The sequence below is a fragment of the Coffea arabica genome, chromosome 7e, assembly GCF_036785885.1.
Source record: "Coffea arabica cultivar ET-39 chromosome 7e, Coffea Arabica ET-39 HiFi, whole genome shotgun sequence".
NCBI classification, from domain to species: domain Eukaryota; kingdom Viridiplantae; phylum Streptophyta; class Magnoliopsida; order Gentianales; family Rubiaceae; genus Coffea; species Coffea arabica.
The window spans coordinates 5,445,325-5,461,336 of NC_092323.1; positions in this window are offsets into that span (position 1 = coordinate 5,445,325).

Sequence of the window (16,012 nt, forward strand, 5' to 3'; positions counted from 1 at the left end):
TAATAATCAACATAATTACTTCAACTACTTTATTTTATCCATCAAATCTACAATTGTTTGTTAATTATGTTCAAAATTCTTATATAATTAAATAACATGATATTATCTATTCAAAACCCATCCGTAATGTTGATTTGAGTCAAATCCATCTAAATTTTTTTCTTAGCCAAAAAAAAAAAGAAAAAGGAAGAAGAAGCAGCCACCTTGCGGAAATCTAATTAGGAGGGTCAGCCGGTGATGGCAACGACAGATAACAAAATAGTAGGTAGTGCTACCAGCAGCACTACCTAGTGGTAAACAAGTACGGTAACTATAATATGAAAACAATGGCGGCGGGTCAGTCAGCATCCCAGGCTGCGTGGACCATACCGCCACCCCAGTTGGTTGCGACGTCACAGCACCGTTATGTCCGTTTATTTCTTTCTAACTTTCTTCGGACGACGGCCGGGAAAGCTTTGTTGGTTTCTGGTCCATACAGAGCTCATTTAGATGACGGAAAGCTTTGTTGTTTTGCACGTAGTAATGCTCCATTTTCATTATTGTTCAAATTGTGCCTCCTAGCATTTGAGCAAAAGATTAACTCAACCACTTCTCACCTAATTAGAGCGAGGAGGAGGTCAATTTTATAGCTTCCTACATTAATTAATGATAATGATAATAGGGGGCCAGAAAAAATTGACCTCCTCTCTCCTATATTTTAATGTAATTAGGTAATGTGCAAAAACATTCCCTCCCCCAAATCGTAGAACAAAACAACACTACGACTTGCCTGCGGTTTGTGGTTGATCATGGACGGGGGCAGCAAGACCAGCAAGTGGGTACGGGTGGGTCCCACGGCAACGAATAGGGACAAACATATTTGTGTCGAGCGGAAAAGATCCAGATACCTGCCCACCACCAAGAATCAAAGTGGATCCAGTCCTCTCTTTTGCTTTTGCCACCAACAAACCCATTGCTCCATTTTGGCTTTCCTTTTCTGAGCGTCGTGCAATTCCAATTGGATTTAAGCTCTGACAGAAAGAAGAACAATTAAACAACAAAAAGCTTTCGGTGGCTGGGGATTAATTAGAGGGAAGAACTATTATTGATAGTAGTAACAAGTAAAAAACATCTCTATCATCTCATGGTCTTTTTAATGGAGTATTAACTGCCGCTGCAGTTCGTTGACTTTCTTTCTTAATTTCGGGATAACTGATGCCAATACTAATTAGTACTTACATAATAGTAGTATTAATGACTAGCATTTGCGCCCAGGTTGGTTTCACTTGCTTCTTCTAATAAATAAATGAACCCTCCAAAGCTCCTTCACCAAGATTAGGTCACTCACGCGTCTGCTTAATGACCAATAAGTATTCAAAATGTTATATTTTATATTTTGGAATGTTTTGAAATATTTGTCACGTCGAGAATGTCAAAACACTTTTTAGTCTCTTCTTCTAATATAATCCTTCACTTACTTTTAATCATACGTATGTTATCGTTCAAATTCAAATTCTCAATTTGTGGCGTGAGAATAAGATTGAAAAGAGAAGCACAAATATCACAATCGAACTATATTTTTATTCTTAAAAGGTTATATTCGCGAAACATGACAAACTAATTGAGAAGTAGGAAGTGGCGTGTAAGCCCACCTGTTACATAGATTGGAAGAAGAGATTCTTCAACCAAAAAAAAAAAGTAACACGCTAGAGTAGTTATCGCAGAAAAGACGCATCTTTCTTTCTCAATCAACCGGACATGCAGTGTATTTTGGTTTCAGATTCTCAAGGATTCTTGTCTGATCGGTGTCCTTAGGACTATTGGACGAGAATCAGCATCATTCAAGCAGAATGATGCATTATTGGTTCATTAACTGTTTGTTACAACTATTTAAATTGAATTGCAAACCAAATGGGATTGAAAGTTGGATAAAAGAAAGGCCTTCCCGATTCCACACCTACATCTAATTCCTTCAAAAAAAAAAGAAAAAAGAAAAAATGGCATGACAGATCTCCGAGAGGGATACGGCAGTATCAAATAAGTAACTCTCTCATTAATAATACACTAGCTCCCTACCACAGCTTCCTTAGACTCCCCCTCTCCCCTAAATTAGGATAGAATAGGTTATACAAATGCATCGTTGTTGACAAAAAAAAATTAATAATACACGTGTGATTTCACAAATAAAATAAACAGCGACGGAAGAGGATGGCCTAGCGGCTCCGTATCTTATTTGGACAGAACCTGCCCGACCCGACTAATTAAGTTGCCCTGCCGCCATTTTTCGACCCGCCGTGTTGCTGGGAAGGTTGAAGCGACTGCTGGCCAAAAAGAAACACCGCAAAGAAGGAAACGCCGGAAGTAGATAAGTGGTAGCTGGCAAAATCAGGAGTATGCCCAGAAATACCAAGCATTATATATATATATATTTTTTTTTGTCAACACAGGGGTATCTGGGGGTAGCGGTCTGGGACTGGATACCTGACACCGCCATTAACCCCAACTAATCCCACTGCGCCTGAGAGAGCGGGCCCCACCGAATCATCAGGAATTTACCCCGGCTGCCCGAGCTCGGAATCGAACCCAGGCCCTTCTCACTCAATGGAGCTACAAGGACCGCCCGAGCAAACCGTGGGGGGCTACCAAGCATTATATATTGAAATTCCAGATGGTGATCAGCGCTATTCATCGAAAAACTTTTTCAAATGGAGAGAATTGGGGTCCGAAGTGGGCTCAACTTGGAAAACAAATTGCTGAGAGATTTGTAGTCCAGTGAAATTTGAAAAAATAAAACAAAATTGTAGTCTAGAAAAAATTTACAGCTAGTCAGTTGTCCAGTTTAAGTTTTAGCTAGGTTTTTTAAACTGAATTTTTTTGGAAATTTTACATAGTGCAATCCAGCAGCTGGTCAACGATTAATACACATATGGCAGTGTAATTGATGTAGACGCCAAGTTAAATACTCCAAAAAAAATTATTAGGTAAAAGAGTTCATTGAAACGGAAAAGAAAGCAACAGGCGTCACGTTTGATCATGGGTGGCTTCTGCTAGCATATACCAACACAAATGGATCATGCTCACTCTGTTAGGCTCTAGCATGCTCATAAGTCTTAGATGGGCCACTTTTATCCAGATTCTCTTACAATAGATTTGGGTCCTGTGGCCCAGAATGACAAAACAGTACTGGCCATTTGGCAACAGCAATTGGAATAGGTTGTCTAAGAGAGGCCCGATTTGTTTAAAAGTAGTACGGAAACCTTTTCCAGATTGAAACATAATCTGGAGGTTTTTTTTTTTTTTTTTGGATTAGCTATTTTGGGGTGTTTTTAAAATATTTTAACTGTAACAATGTATATAAAAATCTTTTATTATAAATATTTTTTGTGATAATTTTTTAGGTATTTTTGGGATATATTTTAAGGTATTTTTAAAGTTTAAAAATTTTTGTGGTATATTTTAAAATTATCACCGCTACCACCCCCTTCCTTCTCCTCGCTCTCTTCTTTCTTCCTTCTCTCTTTCTTTTCTCCCCTCCCCCCTTTCCCCACCATGCCTGCCCCCTCCCCTTCCCCCCTCCAATATGGCCGAGATCAAATCGAGATCTCTGGTCACGACATCGCTGCTAGATCGCAACCTCTGGTTTATGAGGAGAAAGAGGAGTGGGGTGGGGTGTGGCGAGAAATAGGAGAGGAAGGGGAAGAGAGGAGGAGGAGGAGGAAGAGGGAGGGAGATGAAAGAGAAGGAAAGAGGATGAAGAGAGCGGGAGGAAGAGGAAAAAGAAGGAAAGATGAGGAGGAAGAGAGAGGAGGAGGAAGAGAGAGGAGGAGGAGATGGTGACGATAGTGGGTTGGGAGGGTGGTGGTAGGTGATGGTGATAGATGAAAGAAGATAATAAAGTAGATTCTATTTTTTATTTTTTTTGGTATATTTATAGTTGTTTTTGATATATTGTATGGACATATGTTTTTGGAATTGTTTTTATTTGTGTATTATTGTAGTATTATATATAAAAAACTTGTTTTTTAAAAAATGAGGAATCCAAACGGAGCCGTTGTCACACTAAACCTAGAGAAATTCACAAACAAAAGCTTTTTTGTTTTTTGCAAAAACGAAATATCAATGATTAATTAGGTCATTTGTAATAAATCACTAAGGAAAATGGAGTCAAAGAAAATATGGAAGTTGAATATTTGGCCCTTATGCTTACAATTAGAAGCATAACTGTTTTCACCTTCAATTTTGTCCTTTCATATATGGTACTCAAGCATAAGACGCTTTTATTCTGGACTGAACAAAACTGGAAATTTAAGACTAAACATCACGTAAAACCTTTTTGGAAGGTTTCTTGAATTTTTCACGCAGATAATAAAGTATATAGTGATCCACCGCTGGAGGGCTTTCGCCTAAACAACAGGGTTTCTTTTCCCCTGTTTTCTTTTTGAAAGGACACAAATAAATTGTTTACCTGAGAAATTCTGTAAAATCATCTAGGCTGATCGGCCAACTGCGACGGGAAAGCCGCAAGAGCCTTAGCGTATAAACTCCCGGCGCATGCTTCAACTTGCAAATTTTCTAAGTGAACCACAAGTCTCTGTCTCCAATTGGGACAAAAAGTAACCAGCAAAAGTAATAGCATTTTTTTTTGAAGGAAAAGTAACAGCATTTGGAGAAAGCAACAAATTCACTTTAAGAGGGCCTACATGCGAAAAATTAAATTAGTAGGCCACTGTTTAGAAAAGCAACTGAGAATCAAAGTGGGGTTGAAAACTTGAAATCTGATCTCCCATTGCGCAAAAACTAACTTAACTACCACAAATCTGTAAATTATGAGTCATGCGAATCCAAATGACTTTTCTGCACTTTCTGATCTTGCAATAGCCTAGTTTTGACCAAGCATCACAACTATAAGATTCCACCTTTATGCTTAGGAAATTGTTTTCATGGTAGCGGCTATGCTCTTGTCGTCTCCTTTTGACCCCCTTTCCTTGATTAATTATCCTCCATTTACTGTCAAGATTTGGACCACTTTACTGCGGTATCATAGTTTTATACTGCTGGAATTTGGAATCATTGATCACTAACTGGTTTGACAACTTACAGTGCTTTAAAGTTTGAAGTGAAGTTATGGTCCACATTCGTGTGTAAATAAGACATTGATGATTAAACATACAGTTTTTAATTTATTTTCTTAGGATACATGTGTTCTAGAGTAGATGATACTTGCCAGTTTACAACTATTCCTGCAACTTTTAATTTTTTGAGTTGGGCTCCGAAGGCTGGCCTGGCTACGTACACCTTGTATGCCATGTCCTACCTTGTGTTCTGCCCCTTCGCATGGCATGGCAGCCGCAGCAGCATGTCCTACTCTTGTTCAAGTGCTAAACCAAATGAGCGTCTAACCATGCATTTTTATAGAAAACAATAGGTGGATCATATGGATATATACAAAAATATAGGGCGTTTAAGTGAATATTTATTGAAATTCATATGTTGGTTAAGCGAATATTGTATTTTCACCACGCACATTTTTGGATTAAGTCTGGATTAATTGTCATAACTAGAGATACTTTCTTCTGTCTATTTTCCATTTTATGTAGAATTATAGGAAGTGATGTGAATATCTTGAAAAGTTAGGAAAACCATTTGGTAATATGCAAATATTACAAGAGGATTGTGAGTAATTTACCCAAAAACAAATCATCAAATATCAAAATACATTTTGCAAATAGTTATTGTTTTTTTCCAAGTAATAGAAAAGTAGACAAATAGTTGCTTCGATATCATAGTTTTTTTTTTTAAAAAAAAAAAAATTTCAAAGTTACACAAGGTTTGCCTATAGTTAGCAGTTAGCAGAGTAGCAAATCTATTGGCTATTATCCTCGATTTATAGGGAAAACTTATTGAGTGCATCCATGCAGTTTTCCGCTGCAACCATAGTTTGTTTCTAAGAACAATTTTAATAGTGCTATGATTTATAACCTTCTAAGCTTTATATTTTTCGCTAAAAGTTTCAGAGATCTTTGCTTTACATTTGGCGTGGTGTAACCGCATTGCAATCAATAGTTTTTCAGACTGATCAGAGGGAAGTTACGGATTTAGAAAGAAAAATTATTATATGCAATGAAGTCATGACCACTGATGGCCGTAAAGAGTGGGAGAGAAAAAACAACCAATTGGAACATGAAATTGTGCTGTACATCATAAGCAATGAATACATTATATGTACAATGAAGAAATACAGCTTGCTTACGTACAGCCACTTTCAATCCTCTGCCTTAGTTCAAATCATAGTCTGGAACTTGGAAGAGACAGTCACCGAAGAAAAATAGTCCTAACCATGAACAGAATGACCTACACCTGGGCTGTGCCCTGGGGCGGTCGGTCGGAAATCTTCTGCATGCTCCACCTTACTCGCATTGGTCTCCGCGTAAGAAGAAGAATAAGCACCATTTGCACTGACCGAAACTCCTTTTGCATTTGTGTCGAAGTTCTTGTTTCCTTTGTCCTTGGAACAATGTTTCTTGCAATGATGCTTAGTCGTCAAATGTCTTCCATCCACACGTACCATTTCACTGCTTAAGATCATCATGACAATAACAAAAACACAGAAAACCAAAAACTTAATATTCTTCATTGCCTTAAAGAAGTGTGACTAGTTAATTGCAATCAATCAAGTGTACGTGCTCTAATGTTGTTCTGAGACCAAGGAAAAAGACAAAACTAGGATGAGAAGCAAGAGAAGAGGAAGACAAAGTAGAATTGAGCGCTAAGTGTTTTGGAGGGGGATGGCTGAAACACTATCACAGTGGAAGGCATATAAATATAAGGTGATTGATGCTGAGGTTACATTTGAATATTAGAAGGAGGAGAGAACCATCAACCATTTAGGACCATTTAGGTCACGACAATCCTCAATAGTGGGAAGATTCTGTCGAGTTGAGATATCCTAGTAGAAAAAAAAAGTGAAAAAACTATAAAGTAGAATTGGACGGCCTGTTTTAGGTGGTCAACTCGGACCTCTCGTGTGGAAAAGCTCACATGCATTAGCTTATTATCACTGTCAACTTGTCGATATTCTGCTGCATGCGTCTTTGGCCCTCCTGCAAGCAACGACTGTCTTATTTCGGATGGATGGAGTTTAACGCATGTCCTTCTGCACAGATTGTTCGGTTCCTATTATATTATGCCACAACACTTCTAATGACCATTTGCAAAAGTCTAAGCGCACATTCCAGTGTAATGCTTCTACTGGAATCAATCTACTTGCCAGTGAAAGTCATGTAGTATCAACAAGGTAAGCGCCAGCATAATGGAGAACAATACTAAATAAGACTAGATTTAATTAGCACGTAGGATTCGTTAATTATTACTCTTGACAAGTCTAAGTAGATCTCAAATCCATTCATATATGCTCTGTGGTTCAAAATTCCCATAACAAATAAGTAAATAAAGGTATCTATTTACTACGCACCAACCCTTGAATTTTCCAGCAAAAAAAATTGATGAGAACGAAAAAATAAAAAGAAGAAGAAGAAGAAGAAGTCCTTTGTTACATTTTGCATTCCGCATGCCCATGAATTTGGTTTATTCTAAAGGTATATTAAATACACGTGTGGTGTGATTTAGATATACTAACGAGCCATTCGCAAAATCCTTATTTTGAACTCTAAAGTTTCAATACAATTAAGTCGGCTAAGTCACACTAATTTCAAAACCAATGGCAAAAAGTTACACTAATTACAAAACCAATGGCAATGAAGACCTAACAGCCTGTCCAATTGTATTATGGCACTATCACTGCGCGGCAATCATCTAAAGAATATGTTAGATATTAATCCGAGATGACCTCATCCCTGAGATATGGCGTACATAGGCGTCTGGTTTCTAATATTTATCCCTCAGAAGCTTCAAGCGTTCAAAAGAAAAAAGTGCTACACTAGTTGGAATGAGATCTTTCTTGAGGTGATTGGATCTAAATTAATATCCTGTTTACTCATGATTCTTATTTTAAGACCTTATCTTGCCTTTCAAGTGCTGAAGGGCTCCCTAGGCTGTGGGGTTCACTTTAAAATCTTAAGTACAATACACAAACATTTTTAATCCGTTAGCAGCTAAACAAACCTATGAATTCAAGAAAAATTCAAGGATTCCCGCTGCCACTAGCTAGTCCATCATCCTTCCCACTCACCATGATTACGTACTGTTATAGTGTTATATTCTTAAAGGTTCCTTACAGGGTTGGCTATAATTTATTAGCAGTTAGACAGAGAAGGCTTTACAGCTAAAGAGTCCTATACAAGACCTTTTGCGGTTGGGGTTGCCTCCTTCCTCCAAAGTTTGCGATCGAGGAAAAGCATGATTATTGCCATCAAATGCGGGATATTCTTTGCTGTTAACGGCATATTTTGCATTAGGGAATGACCACGAAGGATTTTCCACAGCTTAAGGAGTACCATAACGCATACTTTGGAAGGCAATTATAAATCAGCGTCCCGGACAGAAGTTAGTGGACTAAGTTAGCTAAGTATAGACTGTTGATTCCATTGTGATATGTTTTTCTTCTCTTCTCTTGAATGAATGCGGTTGGTGGAAGATTTTTTAAGACCTGCAACTTTTTCATCTTGGCTGGAGCTAACATCAATTAATACAGAAATTTTATATGTCTCACCATCCCACTAATTCCGTCTTTTTGAATTTGATCCAACCTAACCCTGCCCAAACTTGTTGGATATAGCAATAAACCATTAGCCACCCTTCAGTTACAATTGATTCCTTAGAGGTTCTTAGAAAAATTAGTTTATCAGGATATGCCCAGTAATGTATTCCTGTTTCTGACTGCTTTATTTTCTTTCTTTCTTGATTTTTAATTTTTTTTTGTCAAAAAGATCAAGTAAGTTTGTGCCCCGACAGAATAGCGGTGATCAATTAACCTGGTTTCAATGTATGTTAGGCATCTTGGAAACATTATGAGGTGGTGCTCATTTTTGGGTTAAATCAAACACTTAATTTGATCCAATTAATTAGGAAGAGTGTTAGTGCTGTTAGGAAAATCATAATCTAGTTAGAAGTTCATGATTTTTCAAAAATGTCCCCTTTCCAAAGTGTGTGTTTTTTTTTTTTAAAATTACTAGTGAAGAAAGAGTGAGATTTAAGAAATGAAGAAGGAATAGAGAATTAGAACCCAGAATCTCTAATTCCTATGTCCCCTTTTCAGATGCAAAAACAGAACGCAAAATAAGAAAACTTATTTACGTTAAAATTTACCATGACTAGTTACTCGACGTGGATTAGTGTTGTTAGGTTCTGAATTATGTACACAAAAGTCAGACCAATAGTAAACACTAAAGACTTTGAATACATTAGTTGATGGGCAACAAATATATACAATAGAAGTAATGCTATATGTTGTCAAGAAAAGATATAGATTAGCCGGAAAATAATTGAAGATAAATAATTTGTCACCAGACTAAGGTACTGGGAGCTCTTCTTTCTGCCACATACAACGTCTTTGGTTGTCACAAAAAGTTCAGAACTAATACTCCAACATGAGTAAATTAAAGCACCTTTCTTTTAACGGAGTATAAGACATGAGAGATATGGAATAGGCATATAGTGGTAAACACGTAATGAGCATGAGCTACCCAAGAAGGTACAAAAATTACGGATGCATGAAAAAAAAAAAAAAAAAAGGGATTCATGGAGGGGTACTGTTGCTTGGCTGCTTTTGAGCTCCAAAAATGTACAGGTATTGGAATAATCAGTTAAAAGAAAGACAAAAAGGCAGAGAAAGAGGGAGCAGGTATTGGAATAATCATATGCATGCTGCAGTATGTTTTTTTGTATTGTTCGCAAATGCTCACCAATTTTTTCTTTTTCTTGTTTATTTTTGGGCTTGAGGGTGTGGTTAGTTACCAATAGTTTGATCTTTCATAATGCCAACGCTAAAACAATGACTGCCAAACAATAAAATGCAAGCGGGGTTTGAGTACATTGGTCAAATTAAAGCTATAAATGAAGAGAAGAAAACGAACGAAAAGCTAAGTATTCTGTAATGTTGCCAGAAAAAAGAAACCCCTGTAATGTTGCATGTATCTGGAGGTTTAACAATTCCTAGTTATTTATGATCCGGCCGAATTTAGCATGAAGCAGGTAAAAATGAAAAATGTAAACGCATTCACGTCATGATGTCTTTTGCGAAAATCCTATGAAAAAGATGAGAGTTGGAGGAGCGTGAAATGTTGAATCCCAGATATGAGAAATGGAGAAAGAACTACAGAACCATTTTAGTTCCAGGTTCGGAACTTTACAAGTCGTAAACCACTTGACAATTGCGGACTGAGTACCCTGGGAAACCACATCATCGTTGAGAAGAAAGGAAGGGAAAAAAAAAGGAAAAAGGGCCAAACAGTTTCACCGTCCTATATCCAAAGTGCGTACTGCGTAACCTAGCTTTTCATTATTTCTCTGCCCACATGTCCGAATGTTGGGAAGTAAGTAGAAAAGATTGAAAGGACAGTACCCCACTAGTATTAAGACAAACAATGCGTTCCTGTAATATCTGTCTGGAAATTAAAGAGTCGAATTTTGGAAATCCACACACACACACACATATATATATACTTATGTGATTGTTAAAATCTGAAAAACATTTAGTGCTTAAATTTCTGTCATTTACGCCCATGCATTAATTGTCAATTTCGTTTCTGCTGGCAACAATAATCGTACTCTGTTGAATTTTTATCAGTCGTGAAGATGCACTCACGGGTAATTTAAATAATTACCACAATAATTTCTGGCCTTGAAGTAATTAATCAACACACCTAGTGATTGGAAGCATATTTTATCTTATTTTTTAAAATTTCACAGTGTAATTTTTATCTGTTCTTTAGAATTGCAGTGTCCATTTTTCAGATTTATTCTTTAACATATGTACACAACAGTTGATGATAACTTCTGCCATTAATATAGATTTCAGTAATATTATGATATTTTATAAAAAATTACCACCGATCGAGGCGAGCCCAGAAGTGAAGTCAGGCACCCTAATTAAGGAGTAGTAGTTTCCAGCATAGAATATATTTGTTTGGTCAAGGACCAAAGCAATGGTAAAGAAAACGCGATCGATGGAGTCACTGATTCACGTCGACATATACATTATATCGTACACAATTTTGGAAATTAAGAGATTAAAAGGCGTACATCACACTGGACGTTGAACGAAAATTAACTTGAAGCAAGCATTCTGGCTTCAGTCAGGTGAACGATCAGACATTAATCAACTGCCCAGTTAGTTATGTTTGGAATGACCCATACCAGGACTACGTCCAGGGTTTGTAGGTCGAAAGGAATCCACTTTTCCCTCTAGAAATCTGAATCCAGGCCCCTGCCCCGCAACAGGTTTCTTGGCCTCTACCAAATCAACTATTTTCGCTGCGCGGCCCGCTCGATGCGTACGAGATGTACATTGCAAGCTCCTTGCCTCCCCTAGATTTCTACCATGGCTGCGAAGTGCTTCTTGGCTCGAAATGGTTAGTAGGAAGATAAGCAAACGGGTAAAGAAGCTGGCCATCGGCGAATAATGAGCTGTGTATCTTTCAATCCCCAAGTTTAAAATGAGGAGGGAGGAAAAATGATAGTGCTGATATCAAGAAAGTTGGTAGCAAAACGAAGCCGAGGGAATGGTGGCCAGCAATTGAAGCAAGAAATCCCAACATCTGGATTGGTATTTAAGGGGGTAGAAAAGTAAGTTGAAACATGGGCGGTCCCATCCATCTAGGAAGATTCCACACACACGCAAAGGATAGAAAAAAGAGCAAAACATTGGTGGACAACAAGAATTACACAGGGAGTTTGTCCGACTAAAACGATCACAGAGACAAGCCATTCATAGGACATTTCACGGTTTGTACTGTCATTTCTGGACAAACCATATCATGCAGCTTACATGCAGCTTTGTGCCCCAACAGCGGCGCTTTTCATTGTAGGCGGTGAAAAGATTTCGCAAGCCTATTCATTAGTGCTGTAACATCCAACTCAAGTTTTATCCTCATGCTATGATGCATTCTTGTTTTTTTCCTCATTTTTGGTCGGGCTCTACATCTCATGACTTTGCTATTCATTGTTTTGTGGGAAAAAAAAATAAAGGTAATTTGCGAGATAGTAATACATGAAACGTGATCATCATGCATGTACATAGGCAAGGATATGTCATTCTCATCTCATGTATGATAAAGCAAATTTTTATAAAAACTAACACTTCCAGGCAGAGAAACTAATTTCTTCGCATTAATGCTTTTAGAAACTCCATATTATGTAAATTGCCTACGACACGGAAATGCATGCTTGGACATATGCAGCAGGCAGGAAGCAACCACATAATAGTGAAAACCCAAAAAATATGATTTGTGGGTCGTGGTGCACTACAGTAGTGGTCGAATGAACTCTGGATAAAATTGGGATGAAAGTCGGACTATAACCCTTCAAACAGAAGATGAGATAAAAGAGAGTGGGGCTAATAATAACTCCTTGGAAAGAGCTCAATTTTTTTTTAAAAAAATTTTTTTACAGCAATTTCCCGAGGAGGTTTAAACTAGCTGAGGTACAGTTAAGAACTTTTTAATACACTGAAGAAGAATTGAGTTTAAGCATCTAATTTTCATTCTAAAATGCCTAAAGAAAAAAGAAAAGAGAACTTTTATTCTGAAAAGGAAAACATGATAGCAAGATCTTTGACCATTCACTCATCTTGGAGACTTGGATTCCCATGGGACGGATTTAAACAATCAAGAAGTGCCGTGATCTCTTGAACCAAAACACAGGAGGCAAAAAATGGAAGAAGAGCAAACTCTAAGAATCAACACGTCTTTAAGACACTGCATAATGCATTGGCCAAGCAAGAGTCTTTAAGCCTTTGGTCCGATGGCTACCATCAAAGCATTAAAGCTTGGTGGAGTGGCAAGGTTTTGAAATCATGCCTCTCACCAATTTGTCACAATTAAATGTGGACTTGCTTAAATAAATCTAGACAGGTGCGTAGTACACTCGTTTGATCTGGTGATGGTTTAGTCCCCTCTGAATTACCCTTGGACCTTTTCAGGTCCTCCTCCTTCCTCATATTATAGTATAGAAAGAAAGCTATCGTATCGATAGAAAAAAAAAAAAAGAGAAACATGTTTCTCAGCCAGTAACCTACACCCATCTTGTACTGGTACGTAAATGACTGCCTCTGGTCTACGCTACGTTAATTAATTTCCTGCCTTCAGTCTGAAATATTTCTAGTTAACATCTCATACTTAACCCAATCAATCTGGTGAATTTACCCGATGATACTCAATCGACAGAATACAATTAACAATATAACTAAACTTTGGCATGTATTTAAAAAAAAAAAAAAAAAAAAACCCCTCGGCATGAATATGAAATTTCTGCTGGCATACAATGCGGGCACCCGAAAAAATTGATAGATGGATCAACACACTAATTCACTGGGCGTTTCGTGGCCCGGAGAGTTCTCCGTGTACGAGATCGGAAATTCAAATCACACCTTCTCGTGCACAAAGGGAAAGCATAGTGCATTTAAAAAAAAAATTTAGAAATTGCAATAGTTAACCTTTTGGATCTGAGGAAGGTGTGGGTTTTGTTTCTTTTTCTTTTTAACTCTTATATAAATTCAATTAGACTTTCCTTTCTTCTAGCGTAGGAGCAAGAGTAGTGCTAAAAATACGTGGACAGCTCAAGTTGTACCGCTAATGAAGAACAAGTTGGTACTTTTTTTTTTCAAAAGACATTTCATAAGCGGTGTTTGGTACTCTCGCTAATTAACATTAATGATTGTAACACACATGCCCCGGCACCCGTGCAAAATTCCCTCTGGCCCGTGCTCCCAAGCCCTGCCGTTGTCCAGAAATTTAGTACTAGTACAAACTATAAAGCTACGAACGGACGGACAGAACTCACAAGAAATTTTAGTACTGGTACAGCGATTAAACAACGAATTCTCTCGGTCGAAGAAATTTTATAAGATTTTGCGGTTTCAAATTAAATGTTGTCCTTAATCCAAAGCCACTTTTGAGCTTTAATTAAACAGACATATATCTTTCTGACTCTTTCCCATCTCTACACAGGTTTGGGCATGCAACCACAAGAAGGTGGAACGTGCTCGACATTTCTTATGGGCAATATTCATTTTGCTTAGTAAAGATCTTTTGATTCTTCTTTTTTATTCAAAGATTCCAAAGTCATCTTTTTGTTTTAAATCTCAAATTTTCCTAAGGTATAAAAAGTTGTACTCAGTTTGCTATATTCAACCGTAAGTTACTTTAGGTTGCTTGTACGACCATATAAATTGTCATAGAGTTTGTAACCAAAAGTTGAAATAACCAAAAGTTGAAATACTTTTGTACTTACTTTTTTATTTACTTCGTGACTAATGTAAAGATGGTGTCAGCATTAAAAAAGTTAAGTATCATTTAGTCTTTGATCAAAATTTATAGGCAACTTAGTACTAGTATGGACCAGGATAACACTTTTTTTTTTTTTGGTTTGTTTTATGGATTAATCTTTCCTACACTGACAGTGTATACACTATTAACGTTGGATGAATGACAATTATGCAAAATTTAAATTTGAAATTCAACTTTTGCGTAGATGTCATGAATCAGACGGTGATAGTGTATACACGGTCAGTGTATATAAGATTTACTCTTATTTTATTAGCTGCTGATTCCAAAAAATTAGGAATCTCGATTGTAATTATAGAAGAAAAAAGTACTATTAGATTAAAAGGAAAAAGGCTTTTCCAAGTCGAATTATATGGCTCAATTTGGATGGTTTTTTCTTGGTGTGTGTTTGTAGTTTTGTGGTTGGAAGATACATTTAAAAGTTTTCACATGCGTACAGCCACCATCCACACTAAGGAAAATACAACCCTTCAATCAGACTTTCTGATAATTGACTTAGTGTAGCAGCTGGTGAAATATCCGACTAAAGTAAAACCACGCCAGACTCAAGAATTTCCGCTCCCATTTCGCACGGTGGTGTCTGTCCCGCCACCGCCTCAGCAGATTCACAAGCCTCCTCCGTGAACGGAACCTCGCTGCCTGAGCGTACGATGGCTGGTAATCGATTTGATCAGCAATTCCGTTATGCCCTCTCTCTGTCCAAAAGTCCACAGTTGTGTGTGTCCAGATTCTCAGATTTTGAAGGCCAGCTTACCTCTTTGATTTGTAATTTTGGCGCTTAATTTCGCTGTTATTACACTTTCGGGGTGGGTTCATATTATTTCTTGTTTTAGTCTTGGCAATCTTTATCAAATTACTACAGAAATTCTCATTAAATAGTTTGCATGTGCTCGTTTAATTGTTACATACAACTGTCCTTGCCCATAGGAATCGAATAAAAGTGCATGATTGGCACTTACCCCAGACGAAAAAGTTCTGTTTTACTGTAATTTTGCCCTTGCTTGATTTGGCCGGCCATTCAATCCACGCTTGGGGTTTTATTTTATGTTGCCCCATTTGGAAACCTTTTAAACTGAACTCCACTTTGTATTCCCCTTTCTATCTCAATTGGGTGGGACGAGCTTTAGAACTTTCTCTTCAACAGATAGCCGACAAATTGAGGGAATTGGAGAATTGTTTCTGCTTTCCAAACAATCCCTCTCACGTAAGATCCAGAGATTTAATTAGTGGGCAATTGTCATTAACTAAGAAAGAACTCGAATTCGTCGCACTCCTACAAAAATTCTAGTGGGAAAGCGACCCTTCTAGCCTGCCATTTTTGCGCTGATTATTCGAGTTGTAAAGAGAATCTTGGCGTTTTTATATTCCGGTAAATATCAATCTGGTACTAGAAGTGTGATGTTCGGAATGATTTGTAACTTTCCAAACCTTTGTTGTTGACATCTTGTGATTGTGATATATGGTGGTGGGTTTACTCTTTTTCAACTTTATTCAGCTAGAAGACTAAACAAGTGAGTGAAAGTTAGTCAACATCAAATCTAAAGTCTCTAAAATCAGAGTTTTGTCCTGTGTAA